Source organism: Syngnathus leptorhynchus, chromosome 20 (genome assembly GCF_054491065.1).
Source record: "Syngnathus leptorhynchus isolate UIUO chromosome 20, UIUO_Slep, whole genome shotgun sequence".
NCBI classification, from domain to species: domain Eukaryota; kingdom Metazoa; phylum Chordata; class Actinopteri; order Syngnathiformes; family Syngnathidae; genus Syngnathus; species Syngnathus leptorhynchus.
The window spans coordinates 3,520,698-3,540,354 of NC_141214.1; the positions used below are offsets into that span (position 1 = coordinate 3,520,698).

At 40.5% G+C, this 19,657-nt stretch overlaps 1 protein-coding gene across 5 annotated transcripts in view; it reads left to right on the forward strand.

The window, feature by feature from the left end:
- Positions 1 to 19,657, forward strand: part of epha10 (EPH receptor A10) — a 156,119-nt gene that overhangs the window by 3,594 nt on the left and 132,868 nt on the right. The window contains exons 3-5 of one of the 5 annotated variants that reach the window (XR_015062859.1): positions 52 to 198; positions 4,178 to 4,310; positions 6,818 to 8,050. The gene's annotated coding sequence lies outside the window, so the exon portion shown is untranslated. Of the gene's footprint in view, positions 1 to 51; positions 199 to 4,177; positions 4,311 to 5,036; positions 5,589 to 5,733; positions 6,775 to 6,817; positions 8,051 to 17,972; positions 18,153 to 19,657 lie in introns of those variants that run through there. The other 4 variants (XR_015062858.1, XR_015062860.1, XM_085900234.1 and 1 more) reach the window with 4 other exon arrangements.

Below are 19,657 nucleotides of genomic sequence, written 5' to 3' on the forward strand. Positions count from 1 at the left end.
GTATAGATTGAGGCGCTCCTGACAAGTGACACCTTCTCCATCTGTCCGCAGCTATTTTACCACCAAAACCCGAGTCGTCGGCACCTGAGTAATCCTCCACCGTCTGACCCCGTCCCGCGTTTGAGCGGCCTGCACCCGGAGCTTGATTTCCTCAACCTGTCAATAGACGGACGGACAAACATGCGTCGGCGGTGACAGGTAACCCATGCAATTATTTTTTTCCTCCATCCATCACTAGAAGGAGGGCAGAGGGCAGCGCCATTTGAATTGGAGCTTTAGATAAATAGTCTGTCGGCTTATATCTCTGTCAGGCCCACCCAAAGTCTGCTGCGACACTTATCAAGCCTGTCACGGTATTTCATGTTTGCTTGGCTTTATCGTCTCGTTTTTTACTCCCGCATTTATTCAGCGGTCGCCTCTTCCGACAGGAGTTTGCTTTTAAGATGAGTATCACTTCCTACAGCATATTATTATATATATTCATAAAAAAATATATATAATATGTAGAATATAATAAAAATAAATAAATAACAATAATAAATAAATGACTTTTTTTCTCTTTCTTTACTATTTTGAAACCCAAATCTTAGCAATATGGTCATCTATAAATATATTTTTAAAAACCTGAACATAGGCTTCCACAGTTGGAAGAAGTTAGTGTTGAGTCCTCCTCCTCTCTTCACCCCTCTCCTTCCTGCCTCCCTTCAGACTACTTATTTACTAATGATGTGCAGCAAATGCTTACCCTAGTGTTTTCATTTTTCTCCTTCGACCTCTGCTTTTCACCTCTCCCATCTCGTCCAACCCCGGCATCGCCTTCATCCCGCTGTCATAGCTCTAACCCCCCATCAAGGTGAGACCTGGGTGGCTTTAATTGGCTGGTATCAATTAGAGGCGGAACTCACGGGAGTGTTCCGGGTCTCCGCTTCCGCCTCCCTTGCCGACCGGACTTTGGGTTCATCATCAGACATGCCATGCCCTCCACCCCCCCCTTCTCTCTCCAACCAAATATTCCCTTTCATTACATCTCCAGCTCTCCCTCCTTCTCAGTTTCTTTTTCCTCTCCTAACTCTCCTGTCCTTATCTATTCCGGCCGCCACTTTTAAATAAATCCCTGCGGCAGGGACTGAACCAGACATGGCCATCATGGGACCAAGAGGAGGCTAATGCCTTTTTAATGAGGCCTCGGCCACAATGTGACACAGTAAAGTGGCAGGAATCGGTGGCTGGTGAGCCCTTGGTCCAAGGTATTTATCACCTGAAAAGCTCTGATCCACTGTGCCTGTGGGAGGGAGGGAAAGGAAGGAAGGAAGGAAGGAAGGCCGAGATTGAGAAGAAAGTTACACAAAAGCTAAGAAAGCCAAAAGTGCTTCAAATGTGGCCAAATAGCATCTGCGATTGTCTAAAAAAAAAAAAAAGTCATATCTTCTTCCCGGGTTTTAAGTGGCGCCCACTCTTGTGCTTTTAGTCATAGCAACGACTTGCAAGATGCAAAGAGCGAAATCCGAATAACATTCCCAACGCTTTGACAGTAATTAATATTCTCCCATCGTGATTGCTGCGGCGCCTGAGAGAAAAAAAACGCCGCGCACGGATTGCCTTCTTTGAGGGTTCTCGCATTATTATAATCCCATTTCATCTCATTTGAAAAACCCACTGGGCCGAGTATTCAAACATAAGATCGAGTGAAATTGCCCCTAAGTGGTTGAATAGAAAATAGCAAAGATTAGTAACAAAAGAAAAAGCACCTTTCATTATGAACACACGTGATGGAATGTAACGGCCAAGCGCGCTCAAGGCATGAAATGAAAGAAGCCTTGAAATATCAACCGCTGAATGTCTAGTTCGATGTGCTTGGCATGTCAATGCTTGTCCATTAAGACTCCCCGGCTCATAAAAAAAATCAAAAAAAAAAATCAGTGAAGTGGAAGTTGTTAAAAAAAAAATGCCCATCAGAGTGGCCCACTTTCTCGCATGCTAATCAAATACATTTCTTTTTATTGTGATCCAATCAAAAGGCAGCTTTATTATTTACATTACGTCTCATTTAATGGACAGCAATGTTGCGAGCATCTAAATAATTCAACCCTAACCTCACACTTCAACCGCTGACCCTCTCTGCTCTTCACCAGAGTTTCCGTTTATCTCACTCGATGTAATCCTCCCTCTTTCAACTCGAGGCGAGCTACTAATTAATTAACTCCGCAAAGAAGAAAGCTCCTACTTATGGAATGCTGTCATTCAGCAACACAGGCGACCCGCCGGTTGGAGGCCCAAAGTTTTGTTAAAACCAAACAGAAGCTGCTATGATTTCTGTGACCCCCCCCAAAAAAGTGAAAAAAAGTCATAATCTGTTCTGGTGTAGCGGTTGCACGTTTTCCGCCGCTTCACCCTACGCCATCCAAAGCAGACTTGTGATTTACATTCAAATGACAGTGGAAATTTGACAAGATTAGGACGACGCCCCCCCGTGTGTGTGTGTGTGTGGGGGGGGGGGAAGATTTGTCTCGAGCTCCAGACACTATTTGCTCCGGTAAAAAGTGTTCAGCCGTGAGATGCCACCAGAAAATTGATGTAATAGGAGTGAAAAGAAACACACCCAGTCAAATACTAAATAACCCGTGCTGGTGTTAGGAAAAGAATACATGCCCTTCATTTTTTTTTTTTTTTTTTTTTCTTCTGCTGCTAGCGTATGTTCCAGACAGCCATAAATGTTGAATGAGTCGGTGGAAGGCCTGGGGAAGGGGAGGAGAGGAAGTGAAGGGAAAAAAAAAAGAGGGCAGAATAGCAATGGAGGATGCAGACATGATTGCATGTTTGCAATAAAAAAACGTTGCCCTCAGTTTTGTACCTTTCGAGACTCTACCATCACCCAAAAGACTAATGAGGGAGAATCTTGCGGTGAGAGTTGAGGAAAAGTTCATCAAAGTTTCAACTGGCCTCGCATGTCCATCGCAGAGTGCTCAATAGCTATTTCCATTCATCTCCATTTGTGAATGCTTGGTTGATTTCAAAACAAGCTCTCTTGATTTGACTGCGGAGGACACCAATTCATCACAATTTGTTCAGGTACTCATGGCTGGCGACTGAGTGCTTGTTTTATTCATCCGGCAAGTGGAAACGCAATGAGAAATCATCTGTTTGGACAAGCAAGTCTCGTTTTGTAAATGCAGATGTGGCGTCGCTTTACGTTTCCATCGTTCATCTCCCGATGCGACGACAATGATTTAGGTTTGTTTGACCGGCTGCTCAATTATAGTCTGTTTACCCGTGCGGAAACAAAGACAAACAGTGAATCTGCAAAACAAAGAGGCCGGAATTAGGAAGAAAAAAAAAAAATAAAGTTCGAGACCATGTTAACCATATATTTGCATACATTTACGACAACGTTTGTTTTTTGGAGCTTCCAGTTTGTAGTTGGATGTTAAATACGCCGAAGTGGGTCCTGTTCCAATACTTTTGGAGCAGCCTGTTTACAGACTTTTATATGATACACTTCTCTGAGTAAACTGTTTAATTAATGCCTGCTGAACAGAACCGCAACAATTTTTGAGGAATATATTTCCTCCCCCCCCCCTCACCCTCCTTATTAATCTACCAAGCTCTGTCTCATCTGCCATTCTAACAAACTCCCATTCTCCCTTCTTGCCCCAAACCAGTCTTTCTCTCAGGGCTGATGTGAGGCAGTGATAAATACATCGACTTCCTCATCATTAATCAGACCGCAGCTTGTCACTATCTGTCCAAAATGACTCAGCCCATCCCCTCGGGGACAGCAGATCCCTCCTTTTGCCACTTCTTCTTTCCATATGACAGTTGACACCCCCTCTGGTCACGTTGCGTCTGCGGGGATGCTAAAAAAGGAGCTTGTCGGAAATATTTGGAATGAGCTCAATTTCAACATAAATCGGTTCTAAAGTTTGATCTGATCTTTCGTTAAGTCTTAATAGACATACACAGTCTGCTTGCAGTCATATGTTGGCGGGTTTGGGGTTGCTTTGTTACCTCAGGGCCTGGACGCATCGCTATCATCACCTTCTCTGTTCCGTTTCTAGAAATGTTCGATATATTTTCAGGAAATGACCCATCTTTTCTCAACCCTAGTTATCAGGCATGAACCACCATCACCAATGCAATCAGACTAACTAAGTGCTTCCGTCTCCATTTGGTCCCACAGACAGGAAACGTTGGTTGGACTTTAACAAGGTGCCTGTCCTTGAGAGATTTGTCTCGTCATCAATCAGCAGCAGCAGCCGTGGAGTCGCAGCCGGCGGAGAGATTGAGTGAAAGAGGAATGAGAAGAATAAAAGGTGAGGAAAGCGGGAGGGGGTTAATTACGAGATGAGGAAAGGAGTGGATGAGGTTAAAGAATACATTTCAGAGAAGTCTATCCCTGATGTAGCAAGTCATCCACCTCTCACAACATTGATGGAATATAAAGCACATCTTTTTTTTTTTTTTTTTTTTCCTTCTGATTTATATCTACGATATAAGTCATGATCACCAGTCATTTGTTTTTGTGTCTCCTCGCGAGGAAACCAAGTGACAAACTAAGTTTTACTGTCCCTTTATCGTCACACCACCAGGCTAGTAAAATTCCGAGCCGATGGAAAAATTGCCAAGATATTTACAATCACAACCTGTGTGGAGAGTTTTTTAGAACGGGCAAGGTGGCAGTTTTTTTTTGCAGATAGACAGCCTGACGTTTTCTTTCTCTCATCACGTCTCACCGTGTGGGATGTGATGCCAATTTGTCCAATCACGTATAGACACATTTGGTAGACTAAAAAAAAAAAAAAAATCATTCTATCTCTCGTAAACATTTATTTGGCATGCTGCAGCCGTAACATTGAAGCTCAATGGCAACTGTCAGAAGTGTTTGTTTTTGGACCGCATGGTTGAGGGAAGCAGAGCATGTGACAACTCCCTCCCGCGAGTTCAATTTTTATTTCCTTTTTAAGTGACTGCAGTTTAATTGTAAAAATACATTCTTTTTATGTTTTTTTTTTTTCCAAACCATTTACCTCCACTGAAAGGCGCACAAGCCTCTCCCCCTGCATTGCTGCGGGGAGAATTGCACCAAAGAGTAACTTCATTTCACAGAGAATGTTCTGCTTGGTGTCCATGGGGAAACAAAAGTTCAGGGTTCAAAAAGTTCCTTTCCTTTCTTAGGAAGGAACTTTACAAATGAGCTATATCGACCATACCGAAGGTATCCAAAAGCAACCCAGGAGAAAAACGCTTTTCTTTGACACAATGCGTAGCTGTGCAATTTCTTTTTCTTTTGTGTGTGTGACACACAATGTTTGTGACACTATGACGCAGTCTCGCTTTAAAAAAAAAAAATTGGCTTATTTATGATTAGCCTACTGTGTTTTTTAGTGATTTGAAAGTATTGAAATCCAACTACTATCTCAGTCATTTGTCCTCCGGTACTTTTTCTATTTGTAGTATTGGTCGGAAATAAAAGAAATGATAGGCGACACTAGTGGAACACCGCATCTCCTGTTTTCCAAAGGTATAAAGACATGTGGATCGATAGTTTGCGTCTTGTGATTGATGGACTGAAAGTGATGTATTAGTCATGTCAGAAGAAGATGCTGCAGGGGGAAGGGGAGGGGAGGGGAGGGGGGGAGTGACTCTTTTGTCCCTCTCTTTTGAACACTTCAGTGTTGTTTCTTATTTCCTCTCCGTGGCTGTTTTATTGTTGCCCTGCAGTGTGCTTTTTTTTAGATCTGGCAGTGTACTCACCTTGTAGCAAGCTAAGCTACATCGCACAAGTCTTGCCCTGGCTGTAATTCGGCAGAAGCTCTGTAAAAAGAGCCCAAGGCGGTCGAGCGGAAGAAACTGATGTCATATATTGTGCTCTGTGTGCTTTGCCCTTGTCTGTCTTCAAGGCCTCATCACAGGCTGCAATATGTATCGCTGAAATGAACAATTTTTTTTTTTTTTTTTGGTAATCATGTTGTGAAAAAGCCACAAGGAAGAAGAAGATGATGATGAGGAGGTTGCCGGGCTTTGCTCTCTCATTGTGTTGGGCGAACTTTGAAGCTGTAGACTGGATTCACATTTGAAAAAGTTTATTTATTTTTATTTATTGCTTTCTCAGCCTAGATCAGAATGTAATGAATTTCTTTTCACCAATGAGCTAATCGGCACGCAGACAAAAAAGATTGTGTCCTTGTTGTAGTAAACAATTTCCTGGAATGAACTTAATTTGCTCCTAATTAGTCAAAGCAAAACATTCAACCCCTCCTGGACTCCTTCACTTTGCATAATTGTATTTGAAATGAAATATTCAACTTTTTTTTAACACCTTTTAAAATGCATTACAAAGTTTGTTGCGAGAGGCCAATCTGGCTAATGCTAAGACTTCATCCCGATGGCCTCGCTTCATATTCATGAGAGTGCCTGGGTGTTGCCGGTTTTTTGTTTTTTTTCCCTGTAACAAAACACAGACGAGTGCCTTTCCAACTGAGACTGATGCGTTTTTATGCGGCGAGAATTTTTCAATTGCATGTTTTTCAATTTGGGATGCAACATCATCTCCGGAGATACGACACGATTCAATAGAGCCTGAACGCTTCAATTTTAATTTTGCTACGCTTTAAAACTTCTACCACTGGTTTTCCGCTAATAAAATACTTACACATGGAATGTCATTTTGTTATGGGTCGGGGGGGGTACTGCCTCCCCCTCATGTAAACACTCAGCTGACTTAAGTCTCATGTAAAAAAATTCTTATTTTATCCCTCCCTGAATATGCACAAAAATCTGTTTATGCAATATGATCATCGCTGATTTCGCTCCCCTCAAGGAAAAGCGACTCGGAATGATGAAGCAGCCTACACAGTGCGGACCTTCCTGTGCATCAGAGTCTTGACTCCTATCTAAAAAAAAAAAAAATGACTAGCAGGTCATCAACATGTCTGCTGGCCTTGCAGGAGGACTCATGCAATCAGGGAGATAGCGGCTGGCTTTTTTTTTTTTTCTTTTTTCTCCCTTACTGCAGAGTGCAATTGCCACTTCATGACTGAGTCAGAGTGTGACAGTCACCTCGGCCCTTCCTACACAGTGGACCGGACATAACAAGCTGCCAAAAAAGCAGGCAGACGCAAAGCTTGAGCTTTGCTATTGGACCCGCGGGGGGTTTAAGGCACTTGAGACTTTTTGCAAAGGCCTGCACAATTGCTTGCCTTGCACCTTTTTTTTGCTCTGCCTTTTAATCTGTAGAAAATCCCATCGGTGTATGTTTAGAATGTTTTCCTATGAGTAAGACGCTTCTTGTCGCATCAATGTTGAGGAAAAACATCCAGATTGACATGTCATAATCAAAATGTATTTTTGGGAGATTTATTTTGAGTGTAATTTCACTGTTGATCACTAGGTGGCTGCATACTATTTTGTTCGACAGTAAATTTGAAACGGGAAGTATTTTAACTGTGTGATTATTCAATTTCAAATCATAAGTGAAGAATATTTTTTGAAATCAGAGATGCAGGTAAACAATTTCAAATTATTTTGCGCTGATTTGAAATCTGCGTTTTTTTTTTTTTTTTTTTTTAATATACGTCGCATACGATAGTAATATTAAGTGTTAGGTTAGTTTTTTTTCCATCTTAAAATGTCTCGGCAAGCTTAATGAGAATGCATATTCAGGAGGAAATGATTGTTTTCCAGTCCTCAACAAACTACACGACAGATGAATCTTGTCACGGATAAACACCAAACAAACTAAATGGAGAACAGATGAGATGGCATCCCACACACACGCAATTTCATTTCTTTATTCTTGCTGCACCACAGGAGCTTCTCATTGCGGAAGATTCAGTGGGGAAGAAGCAGCTTAACACTTAGCAAAGGTGCGTGCGTGTGTGAGAGGTAGAAAGCATGATGCTGTGAGAAATTAAATAAGAGTGCAGAAATACCTGCAGGGAGCCTTGGCAGCGACTAAAGGCGGCGGATGTGGCTGATGTGTGTGACAGCATGCAAACACGCACTGCGGTGAACCAACACAAAGCTTTGAGAAAAAATATTGCTGATGGTGAAGTAGCACAAACAGACAAAGGATGCCTTATGCAAACTTTGTATATGTAAATGAATAAACTAAATTGAAATCTCTTTTGTTGCTTTTCTAACCTCTTTGACCTTTTGCCTCAAATAGCAGTTTGGTAAGTGACCTATAGAGGGCGCTGTGTGACTGTACAGTCATCTGATCTGCTATTATCTCAAAGCCTGTGGTCTCTCTATTTGTCTTTTTGCCTCTTGCATGCAAACACCCTCCATCCTGTCCGACTGTTGGAGGAAAAAAAAAAAAGAAAAAAGAGTGGGTCGGACAGAAGAGTGATGAGGGCAGGAAGAGAATGGCTCACTGGCACATGATTTGAAGATCATTGTGCCCCCTGAAATAGCTCGGCAGTTAGGAAGGTTGTCTGAAAGAATTAATAAGTAATGAACGTGCGGCGGCGGAACCTTTTGGGGATGTGTGTGTTGTGTTAATGTTAGGTTACACTAATTTCTCCCACCTTTGAGTGTTAGCTTTTTTTTTTTTTTTTTTTTATGACAACATTGAGGATGTGTCCATTAGTATATATAGAGATGTGCTTGAGTAAATGTCATGTTTTTCCAAGTGAATAATTTACAAAGCCATCAATGAGTCACTACTTGAAAAACCTCTGGAGCGCTTCATCTGAAGAATATATGGAAGTATATAAAAATGGCAAGTGCACACAAGAGAGTCCGTTTCATGGTGAAATATCAAAAGGGTCACTCGCGCGCAATCTGTTCGACCCTTGACTGCTTGGATTTTGAGTCGAAATGAATGTATTCATTCTCAGGGTTAAACGTTGCCATCGTAAAAGTTTAAGTATAGAACAGATCTTTTTGCATTCTCATTCATTTGAACATGAAATCATTAAAGACTCTCTGCTCCATTTTTGAATCAATTTGAAATAAGAGCCTCAGTTGGATGCTACACAGAATTATAAGAACAATATAAAACCTGGGTTGCTGCCATGGCAACCCCGCATCACCTCGACTACAATACAGGTGGGCCCGCCCACGCACCTCATGGTGTGCTAAAATGTTTATTTCAAGACATAAAATTAGAGATTGGCTCGGAAGGCTTTCACATATTAGCTAGTATCGCTGTCAGTTTATAATTGCATGTTGATTGAATGCCCTTAACTACGCTAGCTTCTAGACATAGACATTGTAATTAAAACACTAATAAGATTACTCTTTCCCTGGTAAAAAGATAAATTCACTTTCAGAAGCAAAAAAAAAAAAATAGCTCCACTTAATGTTATGTGCAGGGGCGTATCTATTCTAGTGGATAAAGGGCAGCGCTCCACCCCAAAAATCATGACCAGTTTTCCTTTCTAGAATAGAAAACTGTGATGTATTAGTCTTTCGAAATATTATGTATAAAAAGAAATGATTAATGGATGGGTTTTGTGTTTTTTTTTTAATGAAGAATGTCAGTTGATCAATTTTTTTTTGTATACTGTTTGGACACCGCTGTCTTAGTTGTCACTTTTTCTGGATTAACATGTTCGTCTAAAAGTAGGAAATGTCACGGAATGTTGCAGACACTTGGTGAGTGTGTGTGTGTGTGTGGCAAGCTGGCCAAGTGCCAATCAATGACAGTGATCTTGACAGGATACAGACTTGTGATTGACAGAGGAAGGGCAACTTCCGACTCTCCGGGGGAGTTTTTGGTAGACAGTCGCAATGGATGCGGCCAACGACGTGGTTGAGCAACTATTTATTATTTACAAAAAAAAAATAAAAAAATCTTGAGTTCTTTTCAATCATTTAGTTCTTTATATTTAATTTCTAAGACTACCCTGCTGGCTTGTTGGCAAATTAGCACATGGGACATTGTGATTTCCTGGGAATCTTGTACTAATAGGGATTTAAAAATGTGGAGATTCATAAAAATTAAATGTTGCAGATCCAATTTTCAGATGTTCATATTCATCAATGCCCAAGAAGTAGCTGGGAGTTTTCCTAATGTTGGTGACCTCTACCTTAGTGGCTGTCATTTGTCAACAAGGGCACGCTCTTAGCTCGACCCAGGACACTGATTGGTGCGGTTATTTTTGGACAAGTCACTATCATAGCAGCTTTAGGCTACTTGGCAAGATGCCGCCGCCGCTCACTTGCAAGGTTAATCGACCATTTTCAGACATCATTTAATGCATCCCACAGGGATACATTGTATTCATATTTTATCTAGTCAACCACTGCCACTGATTTTTGTGTGTGTGTGTGTGTTTGCGCGTGCAGAACACCGGGCACAGTTGAAATTGGATCATGTTCAAATAATATGTTTGCAGCACTTGAAATCTCACCTAAGGTCGAAATAGAATCCCCCTCTCTTCAATTTTAATCACTTTGTGTATTTTATTTTATTGTTTCGGTCAAAGGCGTAACCACATTTCAAGTGGGCCTTATTTTGCTTGGGGATTGAAATGGAAAAATATACTTTGTGGGCATCTAGAACTGCATTTCCGCCTTTATTCAGATTCTTTTGGATAATGTGTCCACTTAAAGAGCCTTGGAAATAACAATAGTAGTCGAGCTATTAAAATGACAGTATGGAAGTGAGTTTGGACTTTTCCTTGTTTTGACGCCTTGACTTTTTGTTTTTGTTGCCTGCTTTGCATGTAGTGCCAGTAAATATTCTGTTTAATTTGACTTGGGACTCTGTGTTGCACAAATTAAATCGACCCCCTGTGTGCAATCATCTTTATTTTAGAAGGACAGCGAGAGCAGTCAGTTAGAATAATGTGACTTGACTACAGAGCAGATAGCCCAAAAAAATAAATAAAAGAATAAACAATTGTACTGCTTCTTTGCTGCAAACCGATCCAAATCCAAACGGCTTGTCGGGAGCGTATTTTGCGAACCTTTTTAAAGTTGGGGTTGCACCTGGATGGGTGCTAATAGATACAAGGCTGCAATTTGTCCTTTGAGTTAATCAGCCCTGAGCAGGAGTGAAGATGGAGCCTGTGAGTGTTAGGGAGGTGAAATTTATAGATTTTCTAAGTGGGAGAGAAAAGCAAGTGCGAATCGGGCTGATTTTTACTGCCCAAAAAAAAGAGAGAATATATCAGGTTATCATACACGGCTAGTAAAAAGTCATTTTTCTTCTAATAAATAAATGATCTCCATGGGCGACATAAATATCACCAAAGCCCACAGCAATGTCCATTTTATTAACTACTGGCATGAAACACGGGAGAGAAAGAAAGATAGCGTTCATATTATTTGAATGTTTTATGCTGTTGGCACCATAGAGGAGTCTTGTTTTAAGCAGTCACAATTTACAAGTGTTCTTCAGACTTTCATTTCTCTCTGTCAGAGCGAGAACCCATTTAGAGAGAATTATACTCGGTTGAGTGCAGACTTTTGCCAAAGATGCTTGCTGGCATAACTCGGACGTTTTTACATTTTAGGGGGGGAGGCCCGGTGCCCCAGTGACCCCCCCCCCTTCTAGCTGCGCCAGTGAAGATGCAAATTATTGTTCAGTGGACATAAATAACGATAGTGATCGGGTTTAAACACATACAAACGTGACTAAAATATAAGCCACATCATAGTTTTGTAAAATTGAAGCTGCATTCTTTCAACATTTAGTTAGCCAAAATGTGAGCTTCAACGTTGATGCTCATTTGTTATGGTTGAATATAATTTATCATACTCTGCTTAGGGCTTCAGACCCAAACAAGTTATCTTGTTTTTTTGTTTGGAGGAGTACGGATGTTTTAAGGAATCGATGAAGCTCAGGATCCCCAAATGCATTCGAGTTTCTTTGTATGTTTGTGGAGAGAGACAGAGTGTGAAAATGTCTCCAAAAACAGACTCGTCTTCAACAACCTCCAGGGACGTTATCAGCACAAGCCTTGTAGCTTCTCCTATTATCTCAGCGGAGAAACCTCTAGGGTGGGTAGTGGTGGGTCATACTTCATTGTTCACGATGATATCATCAAAACACACAATGATGATTCCTCGTCATGGTGTCCATTGTTTCTCTAATGCTCTTGTAATGCCCTTTGAACAGAATTCTCTACCATCTCAACTGTATCTTCTGCCATGCACTTCATTTTAGATTGTGGGGGAAAAAAAAAAAAAAAAAGTTTTTGTTGATCCAAGCTGGACATGGTGACTAACATATTGGAGACAACCAATGTCAGAATGTTCCTGCTGAGCATGATAAATAATCCACTATGTTGCTGTTTATGTAGCAATTCTTTTTAATTCTGAGGACATTTTTAAAATGCTCCAGCACTTGCAAAAAATAGCCGTGACATTACCTTTGACTCCAGCTACAGTTTCTTAGCAATCAGATCTTCTTCCCTTTTGAAATATTTAGCTCAATGGAATACTGTACGTACAGCTCGGACCTGAGCTATTATGCCTTTTTTAGTTGAATATTCTTCGAAATCAATAATGTCTGGTATAGAGTAATAAATTAGAAATGAATCCCGGAAAGTCAGAAAAGATCGATTGAGTGCTACAAGGAGATCCTACAAGGACATATAATATCAGATAGTGCTGCAATCATGGGCTAGGATAGCTTCGAAAATGAGCAAATTAAGACTCGCTTAGCTCATCGGAGGAACACGCACACACACATTAACGATTTGATATTCAACCTCACCCGTCTTTCGTCAGATTTCATGAAAAATGATATTTATTACGTTTGAGCAAACATTGTTGGTCTTTTGCTATGTTTACTGGACCTACTGATTTAATCAAAACTTTAAATCATTTGGCACATAGTCGAAGAGGCAAATATTAAGTGTTTTATTCTCATGCACATTAATTACGCTCCGTGCAGCATTTAAATAAATATGAATAAATATAAATCAACAAATATATTTCAATAAATATATATAGATATATTTAAATACATTTAAATAAATATAAATAAATATAAATAAAGATGAATACATATAAATAAATATAAATAAGTAAAACTCCGCTTTACATGTAAAACCGTCGAGACAAAGATGATTTGATATTTGCACAAAACACTACACTCATCACGAGAACTTGTTTTATGTTTACAATCGTCGTAACTCGTAGAATAAGCAGACACCGAGGGTGACAAATGATGCCTGTTGAAGGTACCGTTAAATCTTCCATGACACTTTTAGCCCAAAACAGGCTTCTTGATGTCAGATCTTAGATGAGCTGTTATCAACAACAGTAATAAAAAAGGACAGGAGAAAAGAGGACAAATGCAGGCAAATAGAGTTCCGCATTAACACTCTTGGGACTCGAGTCCAAACTTTAAGCTGCCATGTTTAACTGTCTTCTGAAAGTGATGTGTGTAAGTCAGACTAAACTTTAAATGACTCCCTAAATGTTCTCAGTGGGTCCTCGTCCCAGATTGATACATTAGTAGGCATTGACTATCAAAGAGAAGCAAAAGCCATTCAAATAAGGTGCACTCCATTTCTCCCTTTATACCCACTTGTCCTTGCCTTCTTTCATTTTTTTCCCCAGATTTCTCTCATTTTGCCTTTTCATAAACATATCTTAGCCCCCTCTTTAGGTGTCACTTTCTTTTCTTACTCCCCCCCTATTCTCTTCAATTTTCCGAGCCGTCCCTTTTCATTTTCCCTTTCTAGCCAAGTGAGATTGGGTACTTTCTTTTTTGCTGTGCAGGGAGCGGCCACGTGCGTCTGGATGCTATCTCGCGCTGGCTTCCATTCCAAACAATGTTCAAGCCCGCTGCAATTTCATCATCTGCTTTGTGCTCCAGTTGTATTCAAATTAGGAAATTGTTTTAATTCACACCTAAACGGCCATATTATATACTGTACTATCCTTTTTAGTATTGATAAAGAAACCTTTGAATTATTATTGTCCATCAGGCGACAGAAATAATCGATTAATCGACAATAAACCAGTTATTGAATTAATCGGCTCCAGTTTTTGTCAAACAACTCCTAAAATTGACAGGTCATGTGACTCAAGTCTCTCACCTCTGGTTCCGAGGCCATTTGCCCCTTCGTGTGCTACTGAAACATTGTGTCTGAAATCAACGCAGACAATCTGGCCATCTGATATTATGTATTGACCTTCTGAAAGAGATTATTCGCCATCACAGATGACTTTCTCTGCCCGTACTCACCCTTGGGATCTGCACATTAGAGCGTGTATGGCCTTCATCGAATGACACTCCGATTTCTCACTCGGGATGTTTGGGCCCATGAGAACATGCGGCAAATAGTAGCAACAGTCTTTTAACAGCACTTTGATCACAATATAAGATCATAAAAAAGAATTTCATTCCTACTAGTGATGTACTGATTAGGTTCAATGGAAATTTACTAATTTTAATGTAATTTCTGGGGACAAATAAAAAAAAAATCAGGCTTGTGAGAATTTTAAAATCAAGTTCCAAAATAGTGTCCCAAATATGTATATCATTTATGACAAGCCATTGTTTGATACAGTACAAACAAAAACTTTGATTGATGTTGTGTACTGAGCTCCAATCCTTTTTTTTTTTTTTTTTTCCCACGTTGAGCTTCTGTATGCTAAAAAAACCCAAAAAAAACGCTTCGACTGATGATATCATCCCCGATAATCTTTTGCAAATCTGACGTATCTCAGTAATACACTCTGTCACGTCTGGCGGATCTTAATGCCAGGAAAGTGCTCGCTCCGTATTAAACGTGTGTCACTTCCCCAAGTATTGCATGTGTTTATCCTGACAAGACTGTCATATAGACTCTGGATCACGACACAGTATGTAAACATCACACATGCAAGACAGTCTAATCGTTCTTGTCGTCTTCTCGCTGGGTGTGGAGATGCTCTGTTAAAAGTGGAATACAATGAACCCCATGAGCCAATACTGTTGTTTATCTTGTTGCTGGTGGGTACACAATACAATGCGATCAATGGTTGTCTGGTCAAAGTGAAGTCCACAGGAGGGGTTTGAAATGAGAGACAGGTCATAAAAGCCACTGAATAATTCCAACCTCATCCGTACAGTCAAGTTGCACTTGCACCTTTAGAAATGGTAAAAAAAAAGCATAAAAAAAAAATAGCCAACAGAAATGGATGAAACCAACGCTGGTGTGAATTTGTAGTCCACGCCAGAGGAGCAACACGTAATGGTGGTAAATGATCATGTGGAAAGTTAATGACCTCCCCTCTTCACAAGGAGGTCATCACGCGTCGAGAGGCAAGGCGCCTTCTCCATAACGGATTAATATAGACCCATATCACCGCCCCCCCCCCCCTACTATCATTTCTGTCTCCCGCCGCCCCGACTCTCAATCACCCGGACACTCGTTCATCTTCCGCCATACGCCGCTGCTCCCATTTGTTCTCTCTTGACATGGCCTTTTACCTCAGATCCAATTCCCACCATTTTAATCGAGACAAAATTACATTACGGTGGGCTTCACTTCCTGCCTGCCTGTTTGTGCTCGTGTGGGCGTCGAGGGCTATTTTGAGTTTGCTATAGAGTTCCTACACGGTCACAAAGATGAACTTCAATGTCACGCCACTAAAGGATTTTGTAGCCTACCGGAATTGCGCAAAGGGAGACAAATACCACACCTCCTGTCTTTGATGGATGTCTTTGACCGCTTGCATGAGGACGTTCTACTGTGCGCTGATTGGCTGGGACCTTCTGGATTATTTTCTGCATATATTTCCCCCCCATTTGTCTACTTATGTCTAATTTAGTCGAATATATTGATATAGTTGGCTGGGATTCAAAACCTCAGGGAGATGTTTCTGCTTTCACACTATAGATGGGGGAAAAAAAAATACACAAACCACGCAGCAAACCGGTGAGAGCATGCAAATGACTCAAAGCGTAGATTTCGAACTGAGCCAGCAACTCTATAGAGCACACAGCAGGTAGCGCATCTCCAAGTTGGATGGAGTCAATGTAACTTTATGGTAATGAGATGGAACATGTTATAGGAGAGGCGAAAGTATGGAGCAAGAAATAATAAAAAATGCTTTATGCTGCACAACAGAGGAAAGGAAATCTTAATAACAAAAAAAATGGAGTGGCTTCCTTCTTGATTTTTTGAGTACGACTTTCAATATGCTACATGTTTGTCTCACCTGGCTATTATAGTTGACACTCAAACTGTGCTCAATCTCCAACCACCTCGCTGTTGGCGTCATTTAAAGTGAAACCAAACGTTAATAGAACAATAGAAGTGCGATTCTTGTTACGATTAAAAGACGGTATATAAAAAAAAAAAAAAAGCCTCCGACTTATACTCTGCAATTAACCACCTAAGTGTTCATTAGCAAGGCCCGATGTAAACAAATAGCTTGTGGACTTTTGTAGTCATCTCATAAAAGTGCTAATTGCTCATTTAACTCGTTTTGTTGCCAATATTTGATGGTAATGTTTTGCTTCAGGCATGACACATTTAATGAGTAGCGTTTTTTTTTTTCCCCGTGCTTGTACGCAGGTAGTAGATTTTTGCATTGCGGACACCCTGTTTTACATAATTGTTTGTTGTTGTGAAATTAATCCAAGAATTACTAAGGAAGAAAATCTTGACGGTGATAGAAACAAAAAGCCAAACTATTTTCTTATAGTCAAGGTCTCGCTCGCTTTTTCGTCTCTGTATACACAGGTTCCCAAAAGTCATATACACTTCCATTTTTCTATTTCATTTCAAATATCATTTGGACAGATGTGAGGCTCTCAGCAATTGACAGCTTAGGCTTTGCTGCTTTTGTAAGCATATCGTCGGTTCCCTTGCCTATGGCTCGCCTGTTGACATTGGAGCAAAAGTTCTTTCTGTCCTTGTCTGCAGGTCAGTGCCAATTTGAGAAGTTTTCACACCGCTCCAATATGGAGCTATTCACGGCGGGTTTCTCCACGATATTACGAGGAACTTATTGTCCAATGAGAAATGGAGAGTGACTTTGCGAAAAGTCAGGCAATCCATCGGTGATAGCTAAGCACGTTAAGTGCCATTTAATTGGATGAGAGCTTTAAGTGCAAAGCCTGATGGGAAATAATTTACCTTTTACAACACATTGACTAAATTCGAGAGATCAACAAAACGCAAACAAATGTAATCAATAGTTCCCACCATTGGTCAATGTCAATTTATAGAATTATGAAAATGGGTCGAACCAAAGCTGTGTTTTCCTCGGACCGTGCTTTGCTCCCATTTGCAATTTTCGCTGGGCATAAAGCATCATCACAACATAGACACCCTGGAGAGGATGTGGTCGTCTAGACACATTTGTCCATTAAGCACGAGGTAAAATTAGCCTCTCTAAACTTCCCTTTTAAAGGTAATTCCCGAGCATGACTTTAGCAACAAACATCTGCAGGCTAATTTTGGGGCCCTGTGGGCTAGGATGAGAGTCCTTGGAAAAAAACAAAAAAGGAAAAGTGCGACAGGTAGGCTTTTGGAGTGTATTCCCATGGCGGTGTTTGTGATAATGAGTCTGTGATTATTTGTGTTCTATAGTTAACAAGTGGAGGTTAGTAGTTAATGTATTTTTGGATATCATACTTTTTTGTGTATCAATCATGGTAGTCACAAAAAGACTTTCAAACGGGGAATTGTCATATGTTTAATCTTTTATTTTTTTCAAATTTAATTTATTAATTTAATATGTATTATAATTAAATATCTAAATGATATTAATTCATAATATATAAATAATATGGATTTTATTTAATGTGTATTATTATGATCATTTATTTTTATATGTAATACTTGTTGAATTCTATTTCTTCATAGGAGTAATTAAATTAAAATTCGCTTTAATCATAGAAAAAAAAAAGATTCCGTGGCCTTTCCTCGCCCTTTATTTGGATGTCTCTTTCCAGATCTCGCTTTGTCCATCTCTTTGTACATACAGTTCATGGTTCAAAAGCCTCTCCCTTCCTCCCGTGACCATCTGTGAATGTGTAACATATCACTGTCTCCACCCGTGTGTGTCCGTAGGGGTACTCCATGTCCTCCCACCATGAGACAACGCCAGTGAATGAGTGCTCGGTCCCTCACAGTGTCCCGCGGGACTAGCATCTGTCGCCGTGATGCACTCTCCACCGCTACAAACTCCATTACCCGCCATCCTGCTTCTCTGTCATTGTCAGCCACATTCCAGGACCCACAACGGGGTAGGTGTGTGCACATTTGAACACCATCGCATGTATGATGGTGACACTCTTAACCTGTGAGCTATGTCCACCTTCCAACTTGTTACTATGGTTACCTGTGTGGTGGGGATCAAGAGTTGGATGAAATATGATCAAATTGTTTTGGGTAACTGGATTTTCCAGGCGTTTCTAATAAAGTGGCCATTGAGCACGTTTGGTTGGCTACCTGCTGCCATGGCTCAAACGCAGGACAACACTCCCACACGCATTATCAAAAAGCCTATTGAAGGCCCTTTCGCTCTCTTCATTTCCAGGAGGGCTCATCGTAATGGCTTGCAAAAGCCTGGAGAGCTTTTCTGCACATACTTTGGCAGCTCTTTCATTAATGAATACCCAATTCACTGTGAAAGACTCAAATGTTGTGTTTTTTACACGGGAGGGTTTAAAAGACGTCGCTTCTCATTAAGGCTTGGAATGCGATGATTATTGTAAGCGTTAGATGATGTAGCAAGATTTGCCCTGAAAAGATTTTGGACCTCACTTTGAGAAACCTAATTTCTTGAAAATAAATAAATACATCACAAATAATAATAAGAAATAGAGCTTTAAGTACTTAAAGACTTTTTATTGGCCAAAAAGATTGAATAGAAATAATCAATCAAACTAAATTGATGCCAACAGAAAAACATCGCATGTAATGAAAAAAAAACCCCCACATTGAGTAGCAAACAAAAGAGAACATGGAGGAAAGCAAAATCATAGCAGTGTAAGTGAAGGATTTAAAAATATTAATCCACTTCTTCGACATGAGCCAAATTACTTCCTCTCAATAATATTTGATTTTCTTACCACTTGAGACAGCAGATCATTTGTTTATTGTAAAAAATGTGAGTCGACAAGCTCAAGGGCACAGGAGTTTGATTTTCTCAACTAACGCTATGCAATGATTTGGAACATACCCTATTTATTATTTATAGAAATGTCTTTTTAGGCTATCTGCAACTCCCCTTGCAGAAATAAGATGGAATAATCATATCTTTTGTTCCTGGGAGGTGAAAGGCGGGTCAGATTTTGTCGGGCTAAGCAAGCGCCGACTTTAATTGCTGTAGGCGCAAGGTGCTCTTTGAAAGGTGACTTTGTCAAGTAAATAACACAACAGAGATGATGAAGTCAAAAACAACATTGACAGTGAATTGGTTTATTTTACAGCCCCTCCCCTCTATATCCAAACAGCTAACATTGATGATACGGACCTCACAAAATAATGGTCCTCATGTCGCGTATTAAGGTGAGAATTTGTGGAGAGAAAGAAGAAGCGAGATGCTTTTGCTGATGAGATGGCAACACAGATAGAGAATGATTGACTTGGAGAACACAGGAAGAGTGGAGGGTGGGGGGTGTGTGATAAGCAATGGATGGAGGGCAGAGGAGAAGAGGCGAGATCAACATGGCACTAATTGTTTCCTCTGCACCCCAACCGAGCCTCCGTCAGCCATTCATCACCTCGCCGCAATCAGTCCAGAGCAGACA